At 39.7% G+C, this 25,650-nt stretch overlaps 1 long non-coding RNA gene across 1 annotated transcript in view; it reads left to right on the plus strand.

Annotated features, from left to right (window-relative positions):
- Window positions 1–25,650, plus strand: part of LOC108932459 (uncharacterized) — a 62,936-nt gene that overhangs the window by 26,538 nt on the left and 10,748 nt on the right. Inside the window, exon 2 of the long non-coding RNA XR_001965998.2 lies at window positions 22,773–22,819. This is a non-coding gene — a long non-coding RNA (uncharacterized LOC108932459). The remainder of the gene's footprint in view (window positions 1–22,772; window positions 22,820–25,650) is intronic.

Below are 25,650 nucleotides of genomic sequence, written 5' to 3' on the forward strand. Positions count from 1 at the left end.
ACCTGTGGCGGTCTCTATCCCCCTCCTCCTCTGTAGTGGGTCACCTGTTTGCTAGTGGGTGAAGGGTACACTGGCATCTCTTTGGCTTTTTACAGGGCATATGAGCTGGAGGGGGTGATCTGCTGCTCCAGTCACTGTTGTTCATTTTAGTTACAAGCTCTTTCTCTCTTTCTAAACAGATCAGGAGGGGCAATTTGGTTGTCTCGTTGCGCACATTTGTATCTCCGAACACACAGTCGCACTGCATGCTGTAAGCTTTGCTGAGCCGTCCATATCGTCAGCTATTTTTATAACATAATTGTTTCTCCTCCGGTATTTTCATTACAGAGTCTCAGGTCATTAATCACTGCAGACATTGCTCTGATAATTGTGTTTGCTCTTTGTTTATCTTCGCAGCTGAGTGAGGATGTACTTCATAACCCATAGAAGTTAGACACACGGGACCTTTTTCGTACTAGCATTAAAGGAAAACAAAAAACATGTTGGAAAACTTAATGTTAAATCGCACTTTTTCACTTTGATGATACTGATATTAAGTGTCAGAAAAAGTAATAACATTCTTAGGTAACTTAAGCTTAAATTGCTGAATTTTTTTAGGCCATAACATTATACATATTTCCAGTTATAATTGAATTTTACTATTACCTTTTATCAGAGCAGCAGGTAGTGGTGAAGGACATGGACTTACACAAGGCTGCCTTTTCAAGCCATATTCTGTGCTGCTGCTGTAGTTCTGTGGAGCAAAGGTATGTACTCTGGCTTGCTCCAGTAAAGTTCCATGTTTTATGAGTGACTTAAATAGCATAAGGTGCTTTGAATAACAGCATCATCTGAGCAACAAAATAATGCTTTTTATTATTTTTACTGGACAGCTTATTTTGATTGCAGTTTATCGAACACAGCAGTAATTTCTGTTGGATGTATTTCAGTGTTTGTTTATGTTTAGTTGAAGTAAGTGCCTTTATTGTGGTTCCAACAGCAGGTTCCCTACTGAGGTTTGCACCCCCACTTCGAAAATCAGGTCAAGAACACTACTCCGACAGCTTCGCCGCATGCCGCCCATGTTGCTTTGATATGTGTATTGTTTGTGTGTTTGTTTAAGATAAGTGACGAGTCTGTGAATACCCAAATCCCCTGGGGAACTGAAGGAGCGGATCAGAAAGGGGAGGGGGTTGTACGTGGGAGGTGGGGAGGAGTGTTGCTGATACCTAACCCCTTTTACGCCATTGTTCCAGACAAAGCGCAGTCACAACACCCCCCGGGGTGTGTGACACTCCACTCAATGGCCTCTCATGTGGGATTTAACGGGTTAACTGCCGACAATGGGAGCAGGGAGCACGTTCAGCAGCGGGGGGTCTACATGGCAACCCCAGGAGGCTGTAATCTCAACCATCCTGGTTCCTGTTTGCTTTCCTTACGACCTCCATCTCTGGCTTTCGGCAGAGGCCCATTCCTTCTGACCGCAAGCTATGATTTTAAGAAGAAACACATTTCATTGTGCCACAGCCACATTCCTCCCGAACAGCTGTTGATGCAGGCCTTCGGTCGTGTTGTCATTACAAATATTGATGGAGGTCAGATTTTTAGATTTTTTTTTTTTTTCTCCCTGAAGTTTCCTTTGAACTTTGTCACAGGAAAGGCACAGAGTAATTAATGCTATATTCTACACATTGTAAATAAACACAACTGGCACTGGGCTATAATTTTGCCTACAATTAATCTTTGATCCACTCATAATTGTGCTTTTTTGGTGATGGTCATGTCTTTACTCAGGTTTTGTATTTTGCTTTATGGTAGAGGTTGATGAGAGAAATGGTATGTTATATAATTTGTTGTAGATTCAAATTTCTACTAAGAATTTAGTAGAATTCTACATTTCAGTTTTGAATAATACCAGATAACCTCCCTTTGGTAAACCTGGTCATTAATGTTGATACTTTGTGACAACTATGAAGTGTTACAGTATTGAGAGAAAAATACATTTAAGGTGGTGATTGACAAACTTAATTAGGACTTATTTAACACATTAATATATAAAGACTTAATGTTACCAGGCACTGCTGGCAGTGTAGTGATTAGAGCTGCTGCCTTTGGACCCAAAGGTTGCAGGTTTGAGCCTCACCTGTAGCTGTAGTACCCTTGAGCAAAGCACTTACCCTCAGTTGCTCCAGTAAAGTTACCCAGCTGTATAAATGAGTAACTAATTCTAGGTACCTTAACATTGTACGTTACTTTGGAAACAAGTGTCAGCTAAATGAATAAATGTATTGTACCATACATTAGCACATTCATACATAGAGATTTTAGTGCAGTGGTATGTTCAAGATGGACCTAGTCCTAGGGGGTTTCATTAGAAAAGGCTGTAGTGAATTACCTCCTGCTGAGGTATACCACACGCCTGTCCCTACTGTCATACTTTTTGGACTCTACCATGTAGCTGGGCTGACTAGGTATACAACACCAACATATCTGAACCCTGACCTTGAATCAAGGAAGCATTGTCGTGTTAATTACTTATTTCACCAGGAGTAGGTCAATCAGACGAAAGCTTTGATTTACAGATTCCCTCCCACAAATGTTTTCTTGCTTTTACTCAAAATTTGTAGTCAGGGATCAGCTACATGTGAACTGCAGGTAACTGCATGTTCCATCTTATTGCATCACCTGTTGTCCAGGATGTTATCTACTGATGGTAAACCACAGTAATGCAAGAGGCGACTTATTTTACTGACTGCTTTTCTACGCTCACCTTCAGTTACAGAACCACGATGGTCTACTCAAGAGGAGAACCTTTCAGAATTTAATTATTCCTGGCCCAACTGACAGTAATAATATCAGGTTCAATTTAGCAACCATGCAGTTTGTCCCTAACTTAATTTGCTACATACACACATCCACATCGTGGTGTAAGTTTCAGTTGTGTAAATGTATTTTTAGAACAATACATTTCAAGTTTGGAACAGTAACCACATTGTGGCCTAACAGCATCAACTTAGGCTTTTACAACAAAATGGCCATCTGTTCTGTTGGATTAATCATTTTCTGACTAATCAGTTTTTGCACAAATTATATTAATATAGCAGAATTACAATTTTTCTGTAATTTCTGCATTTTAATTATTTCAGGATGAAAAAGCTGAAGCCTGCAACAGATTCTTACTGGATGCTGTGGACATTTCTGGTAAATATCTGGGATCTGTTGTATTTTCCCTCAGTGTCGAAGTACTCCTTTTTAATTAGCTGAAGTTGGTAGGTGGTTTCCACCAGTCTTGAACTGCAGTATGGAGACAGTGCATCACAAACCCCTTAGGCATACAGTGTGTCTGTATTTTCTATTTCCTCTGCAGTATTACAGATTTATAGCGATGTTCTTCTATACAGTACTGTTCTCATCGACTCCCTGCTGTGCTTCCTCGATTCTTAACAGACTACCATACCTCGTGTATTCAGATCATAACCATATAACTTTTGGCTTCAGAGAACATTTTGCGTGAAACTTGTTTTATTTGTAGGTGGGCAAGGGTGAGCTGTTTTGGAAGGTCTCTAATTCAGGAACTTTTTGGTGACTGCCTTTTCATGTGGCAACCTTTGGCCAAACCGCTTAACAAAGACATACCTGAGGCCAATGCCACCCAGTCAGGTAGCGGAAATAGCAGGCAGTGCACAGGTAGGGTCTACATCACACTGTCGGTGCTCCGCTATAACTCTCTCAGAAACATTATGGAACAGATTACTGAACAGAACAAAGCGAGGAAACTCATGCAGTTTATCATTTGTACCCCGGTTGCTGAAATGATCACATACAAAGTGAGACTTTAATTCTTTTGTTCCAAAAAAGCTGGATTAAGCTTGTCAAAATGCAAATATTGCTGCAGAGCAGGATTTTTTTCTCTTTAAGTGACTTGTGAGATTGAAGGTAGAGGGGGAAATGTGTCAATGTTGCATAAATGCTCAAAATACTATTCAAAAGCTCTTACTTACAATACTATACGTCTTGCTTTCACAGTTTTTGATTGGGTTGTGTATATTGTTTCTCATTATTCTGTGAGGTTCAGTAACACCTGTACTTAACTCCTGTACTGAATTTTTGCATCACGGGGTAGTTTCGTTCCAGTTTGGAGTATAGCCGTGAAATAAGGTGTAGAGACACCTGAATGACACACGTGTTTAATTTAGCCATGGATGTTTTTCATACAGGGCTCAGTTCTTTGTTCTGTAGCAGTCACTGTGTTGTTGTGTCGCTGAATGCTACAGCCAGATGAGCAGGACTGTTGATGGTCCTGCTGCAGGACACTGTAGTGTACATGTGGAATCGGTCCTTCCTTGCTGAAGCCACTGCCATCTACTGGGTAAAACAGCTCAGGCAGTTTTACTCACACATATAGATACTGTAAGTTCTGCTGCTATGTGTAGACTGTTGTTAAAGGTACACTTTACCCATGAATTTTGGGTGACGCTCAAAATATTCAACATTTGTAATGTGACTCTATTAGAATGTTTGATGTCACAAAATTATGACAAAAACCGATATAGCTGTTGAATTTAAACAATTTGAGAGAGCTAACTATAAGGACAGGTATTGCAGGCAGGTTGCCTAGGAATTCAGTGCAGCTGAGAGAGGGCCCTTGAGCTTGACCCATTGATTTCTGCATTTTTTTGGAAGAGGGTGTGTCTCTGGACAACAGTCATGTGTTTATTGAATCACAGTTCTGACTTGGCAATGCCAATAGGCCATCCTGCTAGTGTTGGGTGTCCTGAGTGCCCTGTCTCCTTATTACACCCTCATCTCGAGCATGCCCTATATGAGTGACAGAGTCCACTCACCCCAGGAGTCTTAAAAAAAAAAAAGATTGACATACAGAAAACAGCAACAGTTTTAACCGAAGGTACTTAAGACTAATGCTTATAGACCGGGAAGCAAAATGCTATCGTACTTAATGGAATATAATATTTAGGAACATCTGGACCCAAAACAATAAAATACTTCCATATGGAGGAGCCTAAAGTCAGGTAGTTTTTCAGTAATGCAAATGGACAAATTTATTAGAGTTGAAAGAAATGTTGTATCTTTTGTATGTTTTAACCTTCATGGATGTTTTGTGTGTTAATAAACAGCAATAGTATGTCTTATGGCTTGTGATGTTATTATGTGGCTTGTTGTATTATCAGTTATGTTATTCAGCTCTTGCTCATAAGTTTCTATCGAGTTTCTGTTTCAGTAGTTCCAAAACACTTTTATTATTTTGCAGCTGCCTCAAGGACTGTTTAATACAGTGAACTTTAGCATGTGTTTGATTGTCATTTTTGCAGTTTAGAGTGATTTTATTTCCATCTCTTCTGTTCATTGGGTGTACTTTGTTGGGAAGTCTGTGGTTTGCATGTTGCTGTGGGATGTTTCACTGGCCTGTAAATACCCCACTGTCATTTCTGGCAAAAAATATGATTTGCTATGATATGTATTTCAGCTGTGATTTCGCCATGTTTCAGCTGCATTTATTGCTTTTGGCTTAAAAAGTTTATGCCTTAAGCATTAGTCTAGCCAAAATAGTACACAGTAATCACTTGTGCCTAAGTCTTTACTGTCTGTGTTTTTCAAAACCTCTTTAAAATTGCTCTCTGACATATATATTCTGTCAAACAGTAAAGTTCTGTCTCCTGAATATAATAGCTTGCAAATGTTTGGTTCAAAAAGAAAGCAATGCCTCTGGTAGTTGCGGGCAAGTTGGAAACTACATAGGCAAAGTAGTATGCATTCGAAGGTTTGGAATAACCCAGAAATTTTTATGTTTTTGAAAGAATTCATACTATTTTCATCAAGGTAACATTAAATTGATTTAAAAACATAGCCAAGGCATCATTACTAATGCTGCAAATGGCTATTACTGCTTAATACGTCAGATTGCCAAGAAACTGAAGATTTACATTACTGTTTTGAGAGAAGAGGGCAAACTGCATATAACCAGGATAGCAAAAGAAATGGAAGGCCCAGAGGCACAACTGCTCAATACATCAGAGCCTATGTAGTTTGAGAAACTGATGCTGTACAGGTCCTCAGTTGGCTGTTTCCTTAAATAGTACATACGAAATATTAGTGTCATCTGCAGTGAAAAGACAACTATGGGATGCTGGCCTTAAGGGCAGAGTTTGGAAGAAAAAGCCATATCTGAAACTTGCAAATAATAAGAAAGGGTTAAAATGGGCAAGAGAACACAGACATTGGACAGTGGATCACTGGAAAGGAGTATTATGGATGGATGACTCTAAGTTTGAGGTGCTTGGATCAAGCAGGAGAACATATGTGAGACGAACAGCAAATGAAAGGATGCTGGAGGAGTGCTTGATGCCTTCTGTCAAGCATGGCGGAGGAAATGTAATGGTATGGGGCTGCTTTGATGCTGGTAAGGTGGGAGATTTACACAGAGTGAAAAGAATAATGAACCAGAAAGGTTACCACTCTATTTTACCGCGTCATGCCATGTCCTGTGGTCAGCGCTTGGTTGGTGCATCATGCAGCAGGACAACGATCCGAAGCATACTTCTCAGCTATGTAAAACCGATTTTGAAGTCCGAGCCCTGTCTTTGATGGATTGGCCGGCTCAGTGGAGGTTTCTTTGATGAGTGTAAAGTTTGATGCATGAAACTGTTACATGAAGTAAAAATAATCTTAGGACATTGGCAATGTACTGATAATCATTTCTGATCAATTTAACTACCTTGGTGAATAGAAGTATCAACTTCTATCAAAAAAATGAAAATTTCTGGGTGATTTCAGACTTTTGACTGCTGGTGTGTGTGTGTGTTTAAAATGTGTTTGTTTTTTTCCACCTTAGGCTGTGTTGTGTTTATTTGTGATACAGATTTATGAGTTTCCATTATAGATGCACACTGTAAAGATCAGCTGCAGCTTGTGAACAGAACTAAGCCTGTAGCTCCATATGAGCCAGAGAAAAGAAGCGAGAACTTTCCCTGCTTTACAAAAGTGAGAGAAAACACAAGTGCTCACACAAACCAAGTTTGTTTATGAAGCTATGGAGAGACATCAGGTTGCCGCAGTAGAAATGAATAGCAGAACCCTGTCAGTGTCTTTTAATGCTTTTTCTGTTGAAATGTGAAGCTTTGATGTAAATGTTGGTTTGTAAACACTGTCAATGCTAGAGCTATTCCTCCTAGGGTTTAAGAGAAAAAAATGCCCAAAATGTACAAACTCATTAGAAAGTTTAATCTCCCCGAGAAAACAATTAGATGAGAAGAAATTAATGTTGCCTTTATCCTGTTTTTTAGAAGTACTTCATCCCAATAAGCAGATATTATATGTTACATTTATTTAACATTTAATTTAGTTGATGCTATAAATCAACTTACAAAGTCAAACTGCTTATACTGGTTTAACCATTTATACAGCAGAGGAATATTTACTGAATCAAGGTAAATTCCTTGCTCAACAATAGTACAGTGGGGATTTGAACCAGAGTCCTTTGAGTATAAGGTGACAGCTCTAATCACTACATTAGAAATACAATAAGTTTTGAAGTGTACAATAAGTGTTAAGAATTTGTTCAATATCAAAATGGTGAAAAAACAAGAGGAGTTAGTCATCAGTTTTGTCTTTGTTTTAGAATATTTCAAATACTTGTTCCTTAAATTGGTCCGTGATTAGAATGATGACTTCATGTGTTACTATATGAATGCATGAACTACTTTTCCTGAGTTCAGCAGACAGGTGATTGCTTGTTGTTTCAAAATACAATTAATAGTAATTTTCTTTTCCTGGGTACAGTGCAAATGTTGCTGAGTTAAATGGTTTCTGTGACTAATACACAAGGCATACTACATTTTGTCCTCTTCAGACTAAAATCTGACTTATTTGTTGTCTGATGCATTTTAATCACTTGCTAATTGTCACGGATTGTCTCTGTAAATATTTAATGATTGGCATCTATCTCACAAGAATTGTACCTAGGACTGTGGTTATCATGACAGCATCTTAAGCACATGGTACAGAACAGGATGGCATGCAAAACATGTAGAACGGAACGGAACACAAATCATCCAGTGATACCTGATATTCCCAGTTGGGTGAGTGAAAGCATCTGGACAGATGTTTGGAAAAGCAGGTGCTGGTTTGTCCACTATAGTAGTTTCTGGGAAGGATTGTGTTTTAATGCTCCAAAATTAAAACATGCTTTTGTCATTTTGTAAGAGGTTTTCTAATAAGATGGCAAAGTTATGTTAGAATGGTAGAATGTGGACAGCATGATGTTGTACAGTATCTCCTCCTTGTTATTCAAGATCAGGCCTTGCTTCCATTAAAGTTTTATTTTTAAGACTAATTTGACTAATGTTATGGTAGATTCTGCATTATAACTCTGCCGCCCTTCATTTGGCCTTTTTGGGAAATTCGAACCACTAAGTAAAGGGAATGAGCGGTAGTCATGCTGAGGGCTTGCATAATAATGAAAATGCGCTTGCAGCGTCAGCAGAAGACTAAGCCATGATAGATGAGGTTAATTACTTGATTTGAATTAGAAAACAGGAGCCAGGCCTCAGAATGTAAGGATTGGTCAATGTTCTGGAGAGATGATAACCAGCATATTTTTAAAACTTATAGTGTATTTTCAGCTTAATTAGTTTTGTGGACTGGATTGGCTTCCAGAGACACATATTAAGCAGACCGTATTTATATATTTGTTTAATATTTATGTACTATATATATAATATTTAATATTTGTATGTTATGTAAATATATTTGTAGGGGGTGTGGTGGCGCAGTGGGTTGGACCTGGTCCTGCTCTTCGGTGGGTCTGGGGTTCGTGTCCCGCTTGGGGTGCCTCGTGGCGGACTGGCGTGCCGTCCTGGGTGTGTCCCCTCCCCCTCCGGCCTTACGCCCTGTGTTGCCGGGTAGGCTCCGGTTCCCCGCAACCCCGTATGGGATAAGCGGTTCCGATAATGTGTGTGTGTGTGTGTGTGTGTAAATATATTTCTATATTTATAAAGTTGTTTGAGCTTGTGCATTTTAGTAATCTTGTTATTTTCCTGCGACTTTGTAAACACCCTATGTAATTTTAGGTATTTTGGATTTCACTTCAGCAGTAGCAACATAAAAATTATGGTATAGCCAGTTCAGACAATCAAGGTCTATTTGTATTTATTTATTCAAATGTCATATTACCATTTTGTTGAGATCCTCAGCTGAGTCTGCTACAACAGCAGATCTGTCTGGGTTCCCTACAAATTTTGTGTCAGCTTTCATTTTGGCCTTATTTCACATTGACTTTACATTTATGAAGCCTTTTTTCAAGACAGCAAAATTCATCTCTCTCCAGTCTGTGGATGGCTCTGAAACAGAGTAATTAAACTGAAATGTCATTTGGATGCATTCGAAAAGCTTGACTCAATTAAGAGAATGCTTTCCGAAGCATTATGCAATGGCATATTTATCGATCCACACAGAGTGCTTTATGTTATCATGTTGAAGTTACATTTGTTTTTCAAAAAGGGGCTATTTGGAATTCATAATTTATTGACCTTTTATTGTACTGCTCAGAGAAGAAAAGCTTGGTGCTTTTATTTTTCCAGTGTTCATTTTGCTAGTTTAGCTTTTTGTGTATTCGCATACCACTGTAGCCGCCTGTCGGATGTATACATCAGCATATGCTACCGTAATTGCAGAGGGAGTCTATGTAATTGCTTCTGATTAGCATGCAGGGTGAAAATAGCTTGGAATAATTATTCATATTTTTGGGTCATATTAAATGTGGTTTTTGGGTTTAGTGTTCCAGATGGTCGACTGGCTCAGCCAGTAGCAGTACTCTTGGCCAAGTGACTAATGAAATCAGCTGAAATAATCATGGTTGTTACTGATGCCGTTTATTGACCTGGTAATCAGAAATCAGAATCTGCTGGACCATAACATTGCTATCTTTGTTGGCAGCTGTTTTTCATGCTGCTGACAGGGAAGGTTACTTTTGCTCTAAACTCTTTTGCTTGAGATGCCATGCTTTTTAATAGCTATTCTTTTTTGGTAGGCATGTTAGTTTTGTAGGGGGTGCGGTGGCGCAGTGGGTTGGGCCGCAGTCCTGCTGTCCGGTGGGTCTGGGGTTCAAGTCCCGCTTGGGGTACCTTGCGACGGACTGGCGTCCCGTCCTGGGTGTGTCCCCTCCCCCTCCGGCCTTACGCCCTGTGTTGCCAGGTAGGCTCCGGTTCCCCGTGACCCCGTATGGGACAAGCGGTTCTGAAAATGTGTGTGTGTGTGTGTGTGTGTGTGTGTGTGTGTGTGTTAGTTTTGTAAATAACGTTTTTGTCATTCACGGTCGGTTGATACTGACCGCACATAAAAAAGTTTAATAAACTGCAGCACGGTGGCACAGCGAGTCGCGCTGCTGTCTCAGCACCTGGGTGGTGCAAGAGGACGTGGGCTAATTCCCCGCTCAGCGCTCAGTCTGTGTGGAGTTTGAATCTTCTCCCCGTGTCTGCGTGGGTTTCCTCCAGGTGCTCTGGTTTCCTCCCACAGTCCAAAGACATGTTGTTCAGGTTCACCCATAGTGTGTAAGTGAAAAAGAGAGTGTGTTCCACTGATGTATGGATGAGTGATCCAGTGTAAGTAGTATATCTAGCAGTGTAAGTTACCTTGGTGAATAAGGTGTGTTGGCTGGTAACACTACATAGAGTTCATTGAAAGTCGCTTTGGAGAAAAGCATCTGCTAAGTAAATAAATATGAAAATGTCGTAAAAGACAGAGTGGAGCAGAATCAGATCTGTGAGAATTTTGTCAAATGGTTTTGTAGTTTGACAGGACAGCATTTTTTTTTTTTCCAAGTTTTTTCTTATTGCAACATGTTCCAGAAGTTTGCGGAGTTTTCAGGATGCCCAAAGAGTTGCTGTGTGTGAAGTAGATATTTTCAGAGAAATTGTGCCAGTTCTACTGTTTGCCACAGTGAGTTTTGTTGGTTGTGTGCTACATTTATTTTTCTGTGTGTTTCCTTCCACATGGATTCAGCAAAACCTCTTTGGCTGAGACTATCCACTAAGAGCCATATCTGTCCCCAGATGACATGGGTACTTGCAGTTATGCCAACTAATTGTAGAGGCACTCTTTCTGAACATGCAAAAACTTTTGCAGTGTCCTGAACTTCTTTAGTGTTTAAATCACCCCTGTCCTTTGCTCAGTGATATGTCCGTTTTAGTCAGTGAACAGACAAATTATTTTAAATTATCCAAAACTGAAACGAAAAGAAAGTAGTATGGCTACAAAGTCTCTTTGGCATTTATACAGTAATGCTCTGATTCATGAGGAATGTCTACGTAATGGAGTACTTATGATTTGGTAAGTTTCTAATGCTATTACATTACAGTCCTTCCCCGAGACACACCCATTCAAGCTGCAAGAATCTGACTTTACGAAGATTTTCACCGAATACCTGTACTTCAGTTTACGAGGCACTTCTTTGCGTTGCGAGAACCAAATGTGTTTCTCACGCATCTCCCACCAGCTGAGCAGCATGACACGTTTGCATTTACATTTTTTCATTTCTCCAAAGTGGCTAACAATGATTAGTAATAAGTATTTAGCTGGCTTATAATATTAGATACGCTGCACAAAACTCCCTGAAATCATTCACTCATTTACACAGCAGAGCCATGTAAAACACAGACATACAGTGCATACCATAGGCAGTTTAGAGTTGGAAGAAAACCAACGCTAACACATGGAGAACATGCAAAGTCCACACAGACTGAGCAAAGATTGAACTCATGTGTAGCCGCACAGCCCAGGTGCTGTGATTCATCATGTCAGCTTGTTCAGTGAGTGTGAATTCATTTGCATTGTTTTCATTGATTTCTTCTGGCTTGTTCTTTTTGTCTTTGCTGGTTTTGGGCATTAAGGTTGAATTAGTGTGTTAAGAGTGTGTATCATATGTACTCTATGTATGTTTTGCTTGTGAGTGTTCATTAAGTCAGCGGTACCTAATAGCTATGGAAGAACTGAACGAATGCAGGTGGAGAGCCATACAGTGTTATATGCTCATTAATGAAGGGGGAATTGCCTTATGTGGTGTTACGATAATTAAGGCCAACTTTGGAAGTAATTATTTCCATTTTAAAGGAATTTCAGGATATTTCACAATAAGTAGGCATCAATTTTGGGGCATGGGAATTCATTAAAAGTTTTATCATTGAGACTAATGGCAATTATCTCTTTGACTTGGTAGAATTCACCTTACAAACGGTTTTTAAGGAACACATAACCTTCATAGGGTGGGGGAAGACTAACATTATAACTATAACATTATAATTTTTGCATGTTAACAGGTCTATATTTATGCACCCGAAAACAAAGTTTCAGGTTATATGTACGTCTAAAAAATGTATAAGTCCACACTGCTACAGATGAAATAAAATGAGAAAGTATAAAATGCTAGTCAACAGAGAAATCATGGTGAAACAAAAAAATTAATCAGTGTTTTGTTTTTTTAACTTGAATGCAAGGGCTTGTGCTGACTGTGTGTGTGAATGCACGCACTCGCACTTGCACGTGCACACACAGGCTTTGTAACAGCGTTTCATACAAATCGTTTACCCTATTCATGTGAATGACGGCATAACTCAAGGGGCCCTCCCTGACCTGCGTGTCCGTATGTGCCCTCATCTCCTCCCCCATCCCCTCGCAGGGGCCCAGAGCCCTTTCCTCACCGTGCTCCACCCTCTCGCCTCCAGCCACGGAGCCAGCAGCTGTGTCCAGCGGGCCCGCTAAAATAGACTGGTGTTTAGTCTGGCGCGGGGCTGCGGGATTGATTGACAGCTGGGTCAAACAAAGTCGTACCGCTGGCCGCGTTCCCGGCCAACCTCAACTAGTGTTTAGCTAAGCAGTGCGGGGTAGGCCCCTTCCTATAGGGGTAACGGCCCATCTCCCCGTCCTCTGCCGTTTTTCTAGCAACGCTCAACCACATGCTCCATCAATATAATAACTTCTCCAAGTCATCGCAGCAAGAAAAGGAAAGAAAGCAAGCAAAAGGCAGAGAAAAATTTACAGCTTTTGGTGCGGATTATGAAATATAGAATATGAAGGCCCTCAGGTCTTGGAAGCGGACGCATCCTGCCACGGAGAGAGAGCACTGTGTAAAAGTGGAGGCTTAGCGATTCATCAATTTAAAGGGGGATTTTCTGTCTGACAGTTTTATTTCTGGAAAAGTGAACCAAAGCCAAGTTATCTTTAATAGACAGCATGTTGTTACGATGGCACACTTTCCTTCATCTCAGCCTTTTTATTGTACAGTTATTTAATTGAGTAAAAAAAAGTTCTTTGGAGGAAGAAGTTTACTGTCTTCTGAGATGGTCTCCTTGACAAATATTCCAGATTGCTCAGGTTTTTAAGGTATTGTATGAAGTTTTTATACATCTTATAGCTCAGTCCCTCTTCTGGAGTCCATACAGACTGACGCTTGGTACACTGTGTAGTCTTGGTCACCAGCAGGTACACTCATGTGAAGTCTTCACTGTGGTCAATGTGACGTTCTCCCAACGTTGCTGAGGAATCGGGCGCAGTAGAGAGAACGCACAAGCTTATTAGGTCTGCTTCATTGATTTTGCCTGTTGAACCCTGTGCTTTGTTGCTGTGACTGCTCAAGGCAACGTTAAATTAGTGGTGAGGCCCCCTTGCTCCTGAAGTTGGCTTTGAGCCAAAAGCAACATTCCCCCAGTGAGCTCTCGGAGAGAATAAAAAGTTCTTTATCTGTGATTACACTTCGTTCCCAAGAGCGCTGGCGACTAGTTGCATGAGTTTGTGATGAGGATCAGCGAGCCATGAAAAAGCAGCCTTGGACAGATACTTCTGCAATGCAGAACGTGCGGCGAAACCCTTGAGGAGTTCGCTCATATGGGATAAGGCAGGGCTCTATGTGTTCTTATGGAAGAACGAGTGAGTTCACTAGTGTTCCTAACAGCATACAACTGCTGCTGCAAGCTGTCTATGCAGAATGTCCAAGAGTAGTAGGGTTTAGGGACAGGGACATTGTTTTATTGTTATCGTTTTGTCTCTCCGTTCATATTCTGTGCTGCGTGTGACTATAAGCTGTACAGAAAGTTGAGTTTCTTTGTGGCTATATATGTTTTAAATAAACTAAATGTAGATTATGAGAAAATTCAAAGCTGGACAAAAATTAATTTAAGAAAAAAAGTAAATTGAACATAGAAAGGAAAATAACCTTTCTATCTGTCTCTAGAGTAAATTTTCAGTGCATTAATTTAGTTACTACAGCCCAGGAAAATAAACATGTTTTAAGCATTTACTATATAAAAAAAATCAATATTTCCTAAACATTAATTGTGCCATAGATGTGTTTGTAGTAGTATGAGCGGCACCTGTATTTATTTGAGTAGGAGGCTCGTAGGTGTGTGGATAGTGAGTCGGAATTACCTTAAACGCTGCCCTCAAACTTTAATAAAAGTAAAAAGAAATGCTTCTCAAGCTGTGTTATCTCCTTGTTTTGAAAGAGAATGACGCCTCTATGTGCTGCACTTGTTTGTAGATACAACTGCAGGTAATTGAAAATGTGGAATTCAAAGTGTCAAGTTTTTCGCCATTGTGTCGGTACAGAGCAGTTTGCAGCAGTTTGCTGTAAATAATGAAATGCAAGGGGCCACCAATACATCCCCTGTAAAATGCATTAACAAGGGAAAAAAACCTCATGCCTGATAATTGCAGGTTCCATTTTCTTCCTTATTATTGCTGGAAGGGAAGGAACCAGGGAAGGGTTTTTCAGGTTTGCTTTTTAAACCAACTGTCTAAATTAGCGGTTGGGGTGGATGAGTTGGGGGGGCATGTCAGAAAAGCCTGTGTAACTGGAGGAGAAGTGGAGCTAGAGTCTGATACGCAGCGCTCAGTGCGCTCCGCGGCATGCGAGTCGAGGGCCCTGTCATGCCTTTGAGTAATTGCTATGAACCCGCTGACTCCTCCTGCGCGTGTAACACAGCCCCGCGCCCAGACTGCCTTGCAGCAGCGCCCTGCCCCCCCCATCCCCGCAATCCCCACCATCCCGGCCCACTGCCTCCACATCTCCTGCCCACAGAAGGGGGAGAAATTTCAACACCCGCTAGCACGGTCCACATGTGCAGAACCATTTGAACCAAGCTGTGTAAAACACATGTTCTTCGCTCGCCGACTATCGCTCCTCGACTTTTAACATTGTTTTTTTCCTTTCTCAGTCAGCAGAAGCCATAATCAACCCTCCTGTGCCAAGTCTCTTCAACCTTTTTTGAACAAATGTTATTGATAATTATTTACATATGCAGCAATCTGTTGTGTATGCCAACATAATATACAGTAGGACTGAGAAGACAGCAGACATTACAGTCATTGATTTCAACCAGACATTTTTCAATAATAGGTTACCAGTCACAGGTATCTGTGGGGATCCAATACAAGCTTAGCACAGGCCAAGTGTCTTGTGTATGTATTTTATGTTAACATTACTGTCATCCTGGTTCTTGTATGGGTTTGATCATGTCATGTTAAGGAACAGGATAAGGTCCAGCCTGCAGTGAACATTTGTGTAGTCATGGCACATCACTCTTTGTTCTCCTAGACCACCATGACAGCAGACAGTCCAGCTGAGAGCAACAGAGATGCAACAAGTGTACAAGGCCCTTGTTGCATGGGTTAGTGAACAGTGGAATTATATATGAAGTCCAGAAATGTAAAGAGAGAAGATGTCTTGTTTAGCCTTTGGAAAATCATAAGGGTTTATGTAAATCCTAGGAAAAGGCAAACACCTGTAATGGTTTGTTTCTGAAGCACAAATACTAACCTGTATGATGCTCTCCAGAAAGCAGGAACATGCAGTACCAGTGACCTGACTAGGAGGTTTGTGGAGTTTGGAATGGTTCATTAGTCTTGGCTCGAGGCAACTGCTGGGTCATGAGAATGTTTCATACTTCTGTTCTTGCGGGTCTTCCATGTGTAAGCATACAGTAAAATGTTAGTAATAAGTAAATTACTTTCTTGCCACTGGTCATATTTCAGCAACAAGAAGGAAGTCATTTGTGGTCTTTAGCCTTCAGCACAGTGGTGCAAGATTGTACTTTTTAAAGGTCAGTAACTTGATGTATTCATACAGTGATGCAGAGCATTCTTAATGCATCCACTTAATTATGGTAACTTTTCAAGTTGGTTTCAGAAGGGTTGTAATATTTTGTGATAATGTATGTTCAAAGTAGGGGGTGCGGTGGTGCAGTGGGTTGAACCACAGTCCTGCTCTCCGGTGGGTCTGGGGTTCGAGTCCCGCTTGGGGTGCCTTGCGACGGACTGGTGTCCCGTCCTGGGTGTGTCCCTTCCCCTTCCGGCCTTACGCCCTGTGTTACCGGGTAGGCTCTGGTTCCCCGTGACCCCGTATGGGACAAGCGGTTCTGAAAATGTGTGTGTGTGTGTGTGTGTGTGTGTGTGTGTGTGTGTGTGTTCAAAGCATAATCCACATTGATAAGTATGTGAGAGGATGTGAAACTGGATATTAAGCATTCACTGCTCAAAGATTTTAAAAAGTCCATTTGTGTTGCACTTTGTCGCAGCACTATGAGGAACACTGTCTCAGTAGGTGTTCAGAGCAGGCGACAGTGTCATCTGCAGTCAGTTTCAGAATCAAACGTTTATTAGTTGCAAGGCTTGTGTGGTAGGCAATTGTGGGCATGTTACAATGCTAACAATTGTTGGAATTCAGCATTGCTTGCAAGACATATCACTGCCTCACTGTTGTGTTTTTTTTTTTTTTTTTTATCACAGACAGAAGCCTGCATGCATACTGCATGCATTAATCTCAGCGTGACACAAATAGATCTGAAGATCTTTTGTTGAACTTGTAAAAGTTGGGGTGAGACTTGAATTTCCGTACCATATCAAAGTCTCCTGTAATCTGTGGAGAAGGTGATGCGAATTATTTCCTCTTCCCTTATGTCACACTTGAATATCCAGAAATAGGTCTGCCTGTTACCAAAATATTCTATCCTGTTGTTGATGGTCATAAATTATGCAGGTGTGTTTCTGTTCGTCACATCCAGTTTGGGTTACTATGCAGAAAATCAATTGGTTGCTTTCATTGCAATCCACTTATTTTTAATGCTCAAAAATTTCCTAATGTGAGTAAATTATATATATCCATTATTATGTAATTCTGTGCCATGTGTGAAGAGAGTGAGTGGGTCACCTGCTCAACAGTTCTGTGTCTGCTTGTAGCACCCACAGAAGAAAATACAACAAAGCTTTGAGAAATATCATCATAGATACACTTCACAGCAACTGTCTGCTGGTCAGCCTTTAAATGTTGCTTCTTATGGTCTTGACAGCCATCCGTTGTATTTCTCTGTCTTTTTACAAACATATTTGGTCTTCCTTATGTAAACAGAAATTGACCCCTGACACTATCCATTCGGGTCTGCGAAGGGCGTAATGCTAATTATTTTGAAGGTGCTGGTTTTAGAGTGTTGGTTCAGGGTACACCTTATTGAAAAAAGTGTACCTAAGTGGTCATGGTATGGAGATGACGTTACTATAAATAAAGTTATAATGTATAAACAGCATATGAAATCTCACTTACTCAGAATACTTAAAAGCATGGAAAAGATATCTGCATAGTATGATTTCCTAAAAACATTCATCTTTGTCACATAGTACCTCTTTTTATCTAAGCATCATATCATTTGTAAAAATAAGACTTAGATTTTTTAAAATTCATGACATCTGTTACAGCACTAGATGTCAGTCCAGTGAATTTACTTGGTTTACTGCCTGCCATTTAAAGGCTTATGTATGCTGCTCAGTGTACTGTAAAAGGCGATAGTGATTGGCATCTTATGCTTTCTATCACAAAACATATAACGCAGGCTCTATATTACAGGTGGTTATCTTTACTTGCTTTAATTCAGCTTGGAACTCATATTGAAATGTAGCCAGTAACAGGTTTCATGCTTTCTACTCAAGACAGTAAGAATTTTCGTAATGAGTTCTGAGGCATACAGTCATGTTATGTTACTTTTACAAAGTGCATACTGAATATACACAGTATATGAATTAGTTCTGTGAACCCATTAAATATACCATGTGCTATAGATACAGAATTTTTCTCTGATTATAGTTTCAGTTCTTAGATGTTCATTTAAAAATTATTCGTGATTTTATCCATCTAGAGACTTGAACCAACAACCCATAGGTTATAGGTTCATGCTCTTAAAGTTTTTCCTCCCTTCTGCAGGGTACTTGGACCTTTCTATAGTGACTCTGGCAGCTCTGCACCCTACTATCCATCTTAAATCAAAACTCATTGACTGTGAGCTTCTTGTCCCCATTACTATGCTCCGCATCCTCTTCCTTTTTATCTGAGAAATGGAGCTTAGTGCATCTGTTTACATAGTAGAATGTCTTTGTCCTTTGTACTGCTCTACAGAGTCAGTTTTTAAGTGGCTTCTTTTTTGTGAACTCTACCCTCATACAGAGGCTTAATAATATCCCTGTTTTTCTCTTAATTTTATGGACATATGTTGCCCTTATTGTCAGAAGCCTGTTTGTTATTTTTTTGGCTGATCACTGTTGTGAGAAGTGGGTCTTAAGGTCCTGTAAATTAGCTTTTTCTGCCATTCTCTAAGTACTGTTAGCAGATCTCTGTCCAGTTGCCTCAAGTTCCTCTTCCCAACAGGAAAAGGTAATGGGATGGATGAGAGATACCTTTGGTTTTACAGCTGCCTAACAGCCATCAAAAATAAACAATCACCTTAACTGTAACATTTTTGGAACCAACAAGCAAGCCCTGTTGGATGATACAGACAATGGTCAAGTCATGATATAGGGAGCAGGAAATATTTAATTACTCCAGAACTAGTCCATTGCAAGCAGGGAGCTGGCTGTACGAAGGAATGAGCTCAGAGCAGCCAGTGCATTGTTGTTATAAATGTGGTTGTTTGCAACTTATAAAGAGGAATTACATTTTCTGTAACGCAGGCATCGAGAAAACAAAAATTTTGACTGCAAAAAAGATTACTGCTTCTCTGTAATGCCTGATTTAATGATTAAATGTGAAGTTTGTAGAGTACAAGTACATTGCTTTGGTAGCTTAAAATGTTGAAACTGGAAACCTTCACCCCAATAATAATAGCAAATGCTTAAAATCTATTGCTTTAAAGTTGTCTGCAAACAAATTTACCATATATCTGCCTTTAAAATGTTTCCAGTGCTCCAGTGATGCAGAGTATTCTTGCTCTTTATCAGTCCTGTTTTCGCAGTGTGAAAATATTAAAAGAAATGCAAGTATGGTTTTAGAAAGCTGTGCATTTCTTACTAGCACCCTTATGTATCAGAAGCTTGGGATGGTGACTCACTGTAAGCTTATTGCCTCTTTGTGTTCTTGGAAAGACGTCCATAAGTTTGTCTGTGATGCCAAAGAATTGCACTTCATATAGTTATTTTTGTGACTCCATACTCTGCTTAGGTTTTGTCCCAGCTGTCATCGTTCCGTTTATCCACCTTTTGTTCCCTGGCTTGACTGTGTTACCCTTTTGACTTTCATTTTGATGGTACTCCACTACATCCCATCTTGTACGGCCCTCTTTCAAAAGTTATATAAATAGAAACAAATAAATTTGGCTTTGGGTGACGTGAGGACAGTAAAAATGTCCTTACTGGTGTAGTGTCACGTGCTTTGGTAAAATGTAGAATACTGCCTTGCGTTTGCTTCTAGTATGATGGAAAACATCTGATTCAGTTTGTAGCTATGTGAGCCGTTCAATCTGTTGTGGTATTTCTCTGCTTCTGCCAAGCAGAAAGTTTTAACCTTCGACGCACACTGCCTCCGAAATTCTGGCAAAACTACAGTCGATGTGTTCTTGTTGTTGCTGCGAATAGGGGCACTTTTAATAAGCATGTCAAGTATGAGAGCTATGCAGCGAAGCCTTAGCTTCTGCTGCACTCAAACGGTGGGCACGCAGATCCCTCTCTGCAGCTGTGCGGCGGGTGGAGAAGAATTTCCTTCCTCACCGCGATTCCCAGGTATCGTTCACAGTTTGCCGTGTGCCTGAATGTCTCCGTGTGCGTATGTGTGTGCACGCATGTGTGTTCGTGTGAGTGTGTGTGTGTGTGTGTGTGCGTGCGTGTGTGCGTGCGTGTGCGGGTGCACACGCGTTTTACTTGTACTGTGCACCGTTTCAAGGGGGAAAGACGGTGTACCAGCCGTCCACAGAGCCTTGCCTGCCCCCCCCCCCTACACTGTGGCAAGGAGGAGCCCCGTTTTCCGGCGAAAACTGAGTCGGGCAACACGAGTGCAGGATTTACTTTGGACGGCCCTGCGCATTCCTATTCATCACCACATTAGCCGACGCAACTCTGTCTTTTCTTGATGGGCAGGAAAAGTGGGCAGCCTGCCAGGTAGATGTTGCTATGACTCCCAACTACCCCCCCCGTTCCACCTACCCTCGGCCCCCCCCAGCAACCCTGCGAAGGTGCAGTTTTTCGAGCAGGCTGGGCTAGGGTTCTGAACTAGACAAAAGATGCCTTCGCAATGTCAGCAGAATGGTTTATGGGAATGCATTTGCTTTTTGGCGGCGACCATGTGACCTTACGGCTGAGATTTTGTTATGGTGCCAGGAGAGCAAGAGGGAGAGAGAGGAAAACTTCGACAGCAGTGTCTGTGAAACAGTTTTTTTCCTTCCTTCCTTGCATTTGTTGAGAAAATGGCGGATCTCACTGCGCAGGCTTCACCTCGACTCAGCGAGGAGCTGGGCTCTGAAACGCAACTTTGCCTTTTATGCTTCCTTTTTTCCTTTGGCGTGACACCAGGATTCTGTCCCTTTTTTCGTCTGATAAAACCTGCTGCTTCTCTGCAGATGCAAAATAAAGGTTAGGTGGGAGGTTAGTCTTTAAACCACAAGTTAAAAAAGAAAGAAATTGGAAATAACAGCAGTGTTCCTTATAAGTTGGCTCGCCATAATCAGTGGCATTCTTCTTGTCCTCCTTTTTTGTCAAGCTGAAGAAACAAAAAGTTGTGAGGGCGATTCATGGCACAGGCGACCGTGCAGGGCAAACCCAGTAGCAGAAGTGAGCGTGAGCTCATCGGGGCACACCGAAACGATCTGGCATGCTGCCTGCCACAGCCACAGACGCGTAGCTGTTTGCCGTTGGCAAAAAATTGCCGCCGTCTTTGTAGAGTTTGCCCATTTCTCCCACCAGCTCGTCGAGGCGCCGAGTCACGATGAGGACTGGGGCAGCAGCTTTGCTCAATTTCAACAGTTATTTTTAACGTGGAACAAAAGGGGTGTTTCATACTATTTTATTTTATTTAAAAAAGGAATTTAATGGAGCATACAGCATTATCAATGAGTGTGGTACTGCTTGGTTTTGACCACTGAAATGCAAAAACTGCTCATGTGTGGCTGTATCCTCTGAGTCTGAAGGCTAACAAAGTTCCAAAAATGGTTTGTGTCAAATCACTAAGTGCAGTTATAAAATGATGCAAGAAAATAATTGCCTGTTTTTAAATTTTGGTATTCTTTTTATACGTTTTTTTTAAAGTTTGGTTTATTTTTGTTTTTGTCTTCAAGCGGAAATTTTGTTACATATCAACTTCACGCATCTCTTCGTATTACTTTCAAAAAGTCCCTCATAAAGGCGAAAAGAGTGTCACTGCAGGTATATGTTTTAAATTTTTATGGATTGATTTTTACTATAGTTACCACAGTGAAAAATTGTATTTTTTCTTACCCAATTCAAGAAGTTATAATTATTTTATGTATCCAATGTGTGCAATTCAATATTTGTTATGGTAATGTGCCGATTCTATCTTTTCCAATGAAAACATTTAATCATTGTATGTAAGAGTAAAGAAAAATCTAATAACCCCACTGATTGTGAAAATGTTAAAAATCAAAAACTAAAGTGTCTTCGGTGTAACTGTTATCTATTAAAGATACTTATTGAAGAGCATACTGTTCAAAAATTCTGTTTAAGCATATCTGGAAAGAGTCTGTTCTAAGAAAGCCTGTATTTCGAGTCTGGAGTTTGACAGCTGTTTTTTTTTTTTTTTAAAAAAAGTTTCAGCTTTGGGTGAATACCTTATTTATTTTTCTGTGTGTTAAAAATTGTTCAAGTTTTTATGGTTCTTTTTGTTTTAAAAGTAGATAGAAAGGGCCTATCAGTTTCCTAAGAAACATCCGAGCGAAATCTTCAGATGCAAAGTAAATTTGTTTGCACTATGACTTTTAGTCTTGTATTTCTTTGTGTGTGTATTTTTATATTTACTTCACCATTTATGTGTGTGTGTGTGTGTGTGTATATATATATATATATATATATATATATATATATATATATATATATATATATATATATGTATAGCATTAATTGCTCAATAAATACAGGAAAAAGCCAATAATTCTGTGACACCTTGTTGGCTTTATTTTGACGTCTTATTTCAGAAGTGTCTGTTTTCTGTCTTTGTAGAGCACCGGAAGGTTTTTTGTCTTTGAAATATTTGAAGCAAATTATAATAAAAGCTTCCTGTAAATGCTTCTATGATTCTTTAAAAATAAATGTGATGAACAAACTGACTGTGAAATAACAAAATAACCGTAGTAGTTCACGTTCTGCTGGATTGTAAATAACTTTAAACTTCAGCTGAACATATTGTAAGGTTTTATCTATTTTAAACTACTTAATTTTTTCTTAATTTCATTATTTCATCAGGAGTTTAACAGTTTTGACATTTGCAACTGTGTGTTACTAAGCTTCATCATTTTATTTTCCAGTGAGGAAGAACTAGAATAAACAGAACTACAGAGAACTGGATCACAAGGTAAAACCTGAAAGTCTTTTTACCCTACATTATAAGCGTGTCTTCCTTACATTTCTACTGTTGCATGACTTCATATCCTCTTCTCATTTGTACAAAGGCAAAAGTTTGAAGGTTGAGTTGTCTACATTTGGCTCTGTGTTATGCAGTGTGTCATCAAAATTGATTTAGTTCTGCTGCAAACTGAGCTCAGCATTCAAGTGGTCACTTATAACTCAAACATGCCCTCTTCCATTTTTGCCTCGGAGCTGAGTTTTGTATTTGTGTGAGTGTCATTTTCTGTCATGCTGGGATGGATTAGCCTTGCAACCCACAAACCTTTTTTTGGAATTTTGCTCTATCTTGGTCTGGTTGTACGTCTTGGAAGTGTTTAGTGGAACCTTGTCTGCTTTGAAAAACAACAGGGTCCACTTTGCACTTAATAATCCTTTGTCGTCTAATACTTAAGGAGCATTGACAGAGCTTTTGTAATAAATTCCTAGAAATGTGCCAGTGATGTGCTGTCCGTATTCCTTCGAAACATGAGAGCAATCTCAGAACTGTACTCAATAAGTGCCATGTTGTAATGTAACATTCAGTTTTATAAATAATCATGTTCTGCTCTTGGTACTAGAGAATTAGTGTGCTTTTTGCATTTCTCTAATTGTTTTAATACTTTTATTTTTTGTTAAAATTGTGTACATTTTGAAGCCCAGTGAATGACATTAGCAGTGAGGTTTTTTTTTATATTCTTTGTTGTTTGTATTATTTTTCTGTTTTTTTTAGGAGAAAAAGGTGGGTTTTCAAGACAAGCCACTTGTCATAAACCCGTAGATCCGATCTTGTGGTCATTTTAGCCACGCAAGCTCGTTTCTATGGGTGTCTGTCTCTGTGGACATAAACCTCTTTCCACCTCAGAGTTTTTGGTTGAAATTTATTTAGCACCAGAGTGTTGTTTACCAAGAGCTGTGCTATTCCAAAGTTTTTTTTTTTTTTTTTTTTTTTTTTTTTAATGTGATTCAAATAACCTGCTGGTCTTTCCCATGAAAAACTGCAGAAAAGCAACTATAGTTGGTCCTTGAAAGCTACTTCATGGACATACTTCAGTTGGCATTATAAGTCATAAAACATTTGACAAATAAATTAAAAAAAAAAAATCATGAAGAATCTCCTGTCATTTACAACTCCACAAATGTGAATACACAGATTAGTCTGTGATGAAGATATTTTTGCTGTATTTGCTGACAAAAGATTATATTAAAAGTGGTTACAGTACATTAGTGTGATGCCCGACTTGCAGCTGTATCTAGTTTGCGTTACAGTTCCAGTTACAGTAAAGTAATTTTTAGGCTACTGTGGTTGTGGAAAATAAAATACCCATTGAGGGTTTTTTGGATTTGTAATTTTATTAAAATAAACAGAGCAAGAATCATCATGGTTTAAAGTTTTCATATTGCTTTAGTTATCTGAAACCACATCTTATTGCAAACAAGATTGGTCAGCTTTTGGTTTGTTAATGTATTTTAGCTATGTTTGGTAATAATTCAATCATAAAAAAATAACTGGCATTAAGAGCGATTCATAAGGACTCACAAGAAAAAAACAATAATCATCTAAGCCTGCGAACCCAGCTTAAAGTGAAGGAACACATAGCAACGTTTGTTGCCAGAACTCCTAGAACCCCTGAGCCCCGTTCTTCTGCTTTCCAATTTAAATCTGAACTTTCTAAATAATAAAATCGCTTAGATAGCATATTATTTTCGGCCTGTTTCATTATTTTCATCAGAAGATTACTGGACAATAGCAGGCTCCTCCACTTCTGAATAGCAAGACCTGGATCTCATAGTTCTGATGTTCTGCAACCCTTTATTGAACTTTTTCAGTTTTCTTTTACATAGTTCTCTCTGTGTACGAGGCAGTGGGGAGTCTCTTTTTTTGGGAATTTTTATTAGTGTGCTGTGGGGGGCTTCTGGTAAAATCCTCCTTGTGGTTTAATGCTGTAAAACGTATGCTAGGGGTTGGAAATTCTTTGGACAGTGTTTCTGAAGTGCTGAACCAGATGTTTCAGCACTGTGTCTGATCGTGCCATCCAGGACTCGTTTGGTACAGCAGGAATACAAGGATGCCATTCTGCGTTTTTTGTCTATGAACAGGGAGAGGCTTAGCGCATTTATTTGAATCCTTTAAATAACTGAAAATGACATTAAAAAGTTGACTTGTCTAAACCAGTATACTCAGATTTTTGTATATATGCTTTCTCATACGGAAAACACATCGTAAGTCAAGTTTAACATAGTTGCGTTCTTGATAATGTGATAAAAATTAAATTCCATGCTTCTTTTTTAGTTTTTTAATATTTTGTTTTATTGACTTGTTTGTCAGTTACGTTATGTATTTGAAGTCACTGTGTTAGCCAGCTCGATGTGGACAATTTCACTGGTGTTGGAATTTCACACTGGGAAACAACATTGTTTTCTGCACTGAAGATCAGAAGAAGACCTTGCTCCAGAAGCTGTGTGCATCCGGGTTGAGGTAGTAGGTTGTATGGTTTAGAATCACACCCTGGGAGTTAACTGTACAACCTTCTAGCTTTCCTTGGAGTACACTCAAGTCATCAAGCAACACGGCCTATTAAACCAAAGGCAAATTTTTGCAGTACACATATTAACTCGGCAGTCTTGAGGCAGACGCTTGTGGAGAAAGAATTTGTCAGGGTATTCAAAACGATTGCAACTTTCCTTTGCAAGCAGCCTTGTCTTGATCATATTCGTCTGCTGAAAGTTAATAAAGTAATTTCTGGGAAATATGAGGGGATCTCAGTTCATATTTGTGGCTGTGACTTCAGACTTCCGTTG

The sequence above is a fragment of the Scleropages formosus genome, chromosome 10, assembly GCF_900964775.1.
Source record: "Scleropages formosus chromosome 10, fSclFor1.1, whole genome shotgun sequence".
Taxonomy (NCBI): domain Eukaryota; kingdom Metazoa; phylum Chordata; class Actinopteri; order Osteoglossiformes; family Osteoglossidae; genus Scleropages; species Scleropages formosus.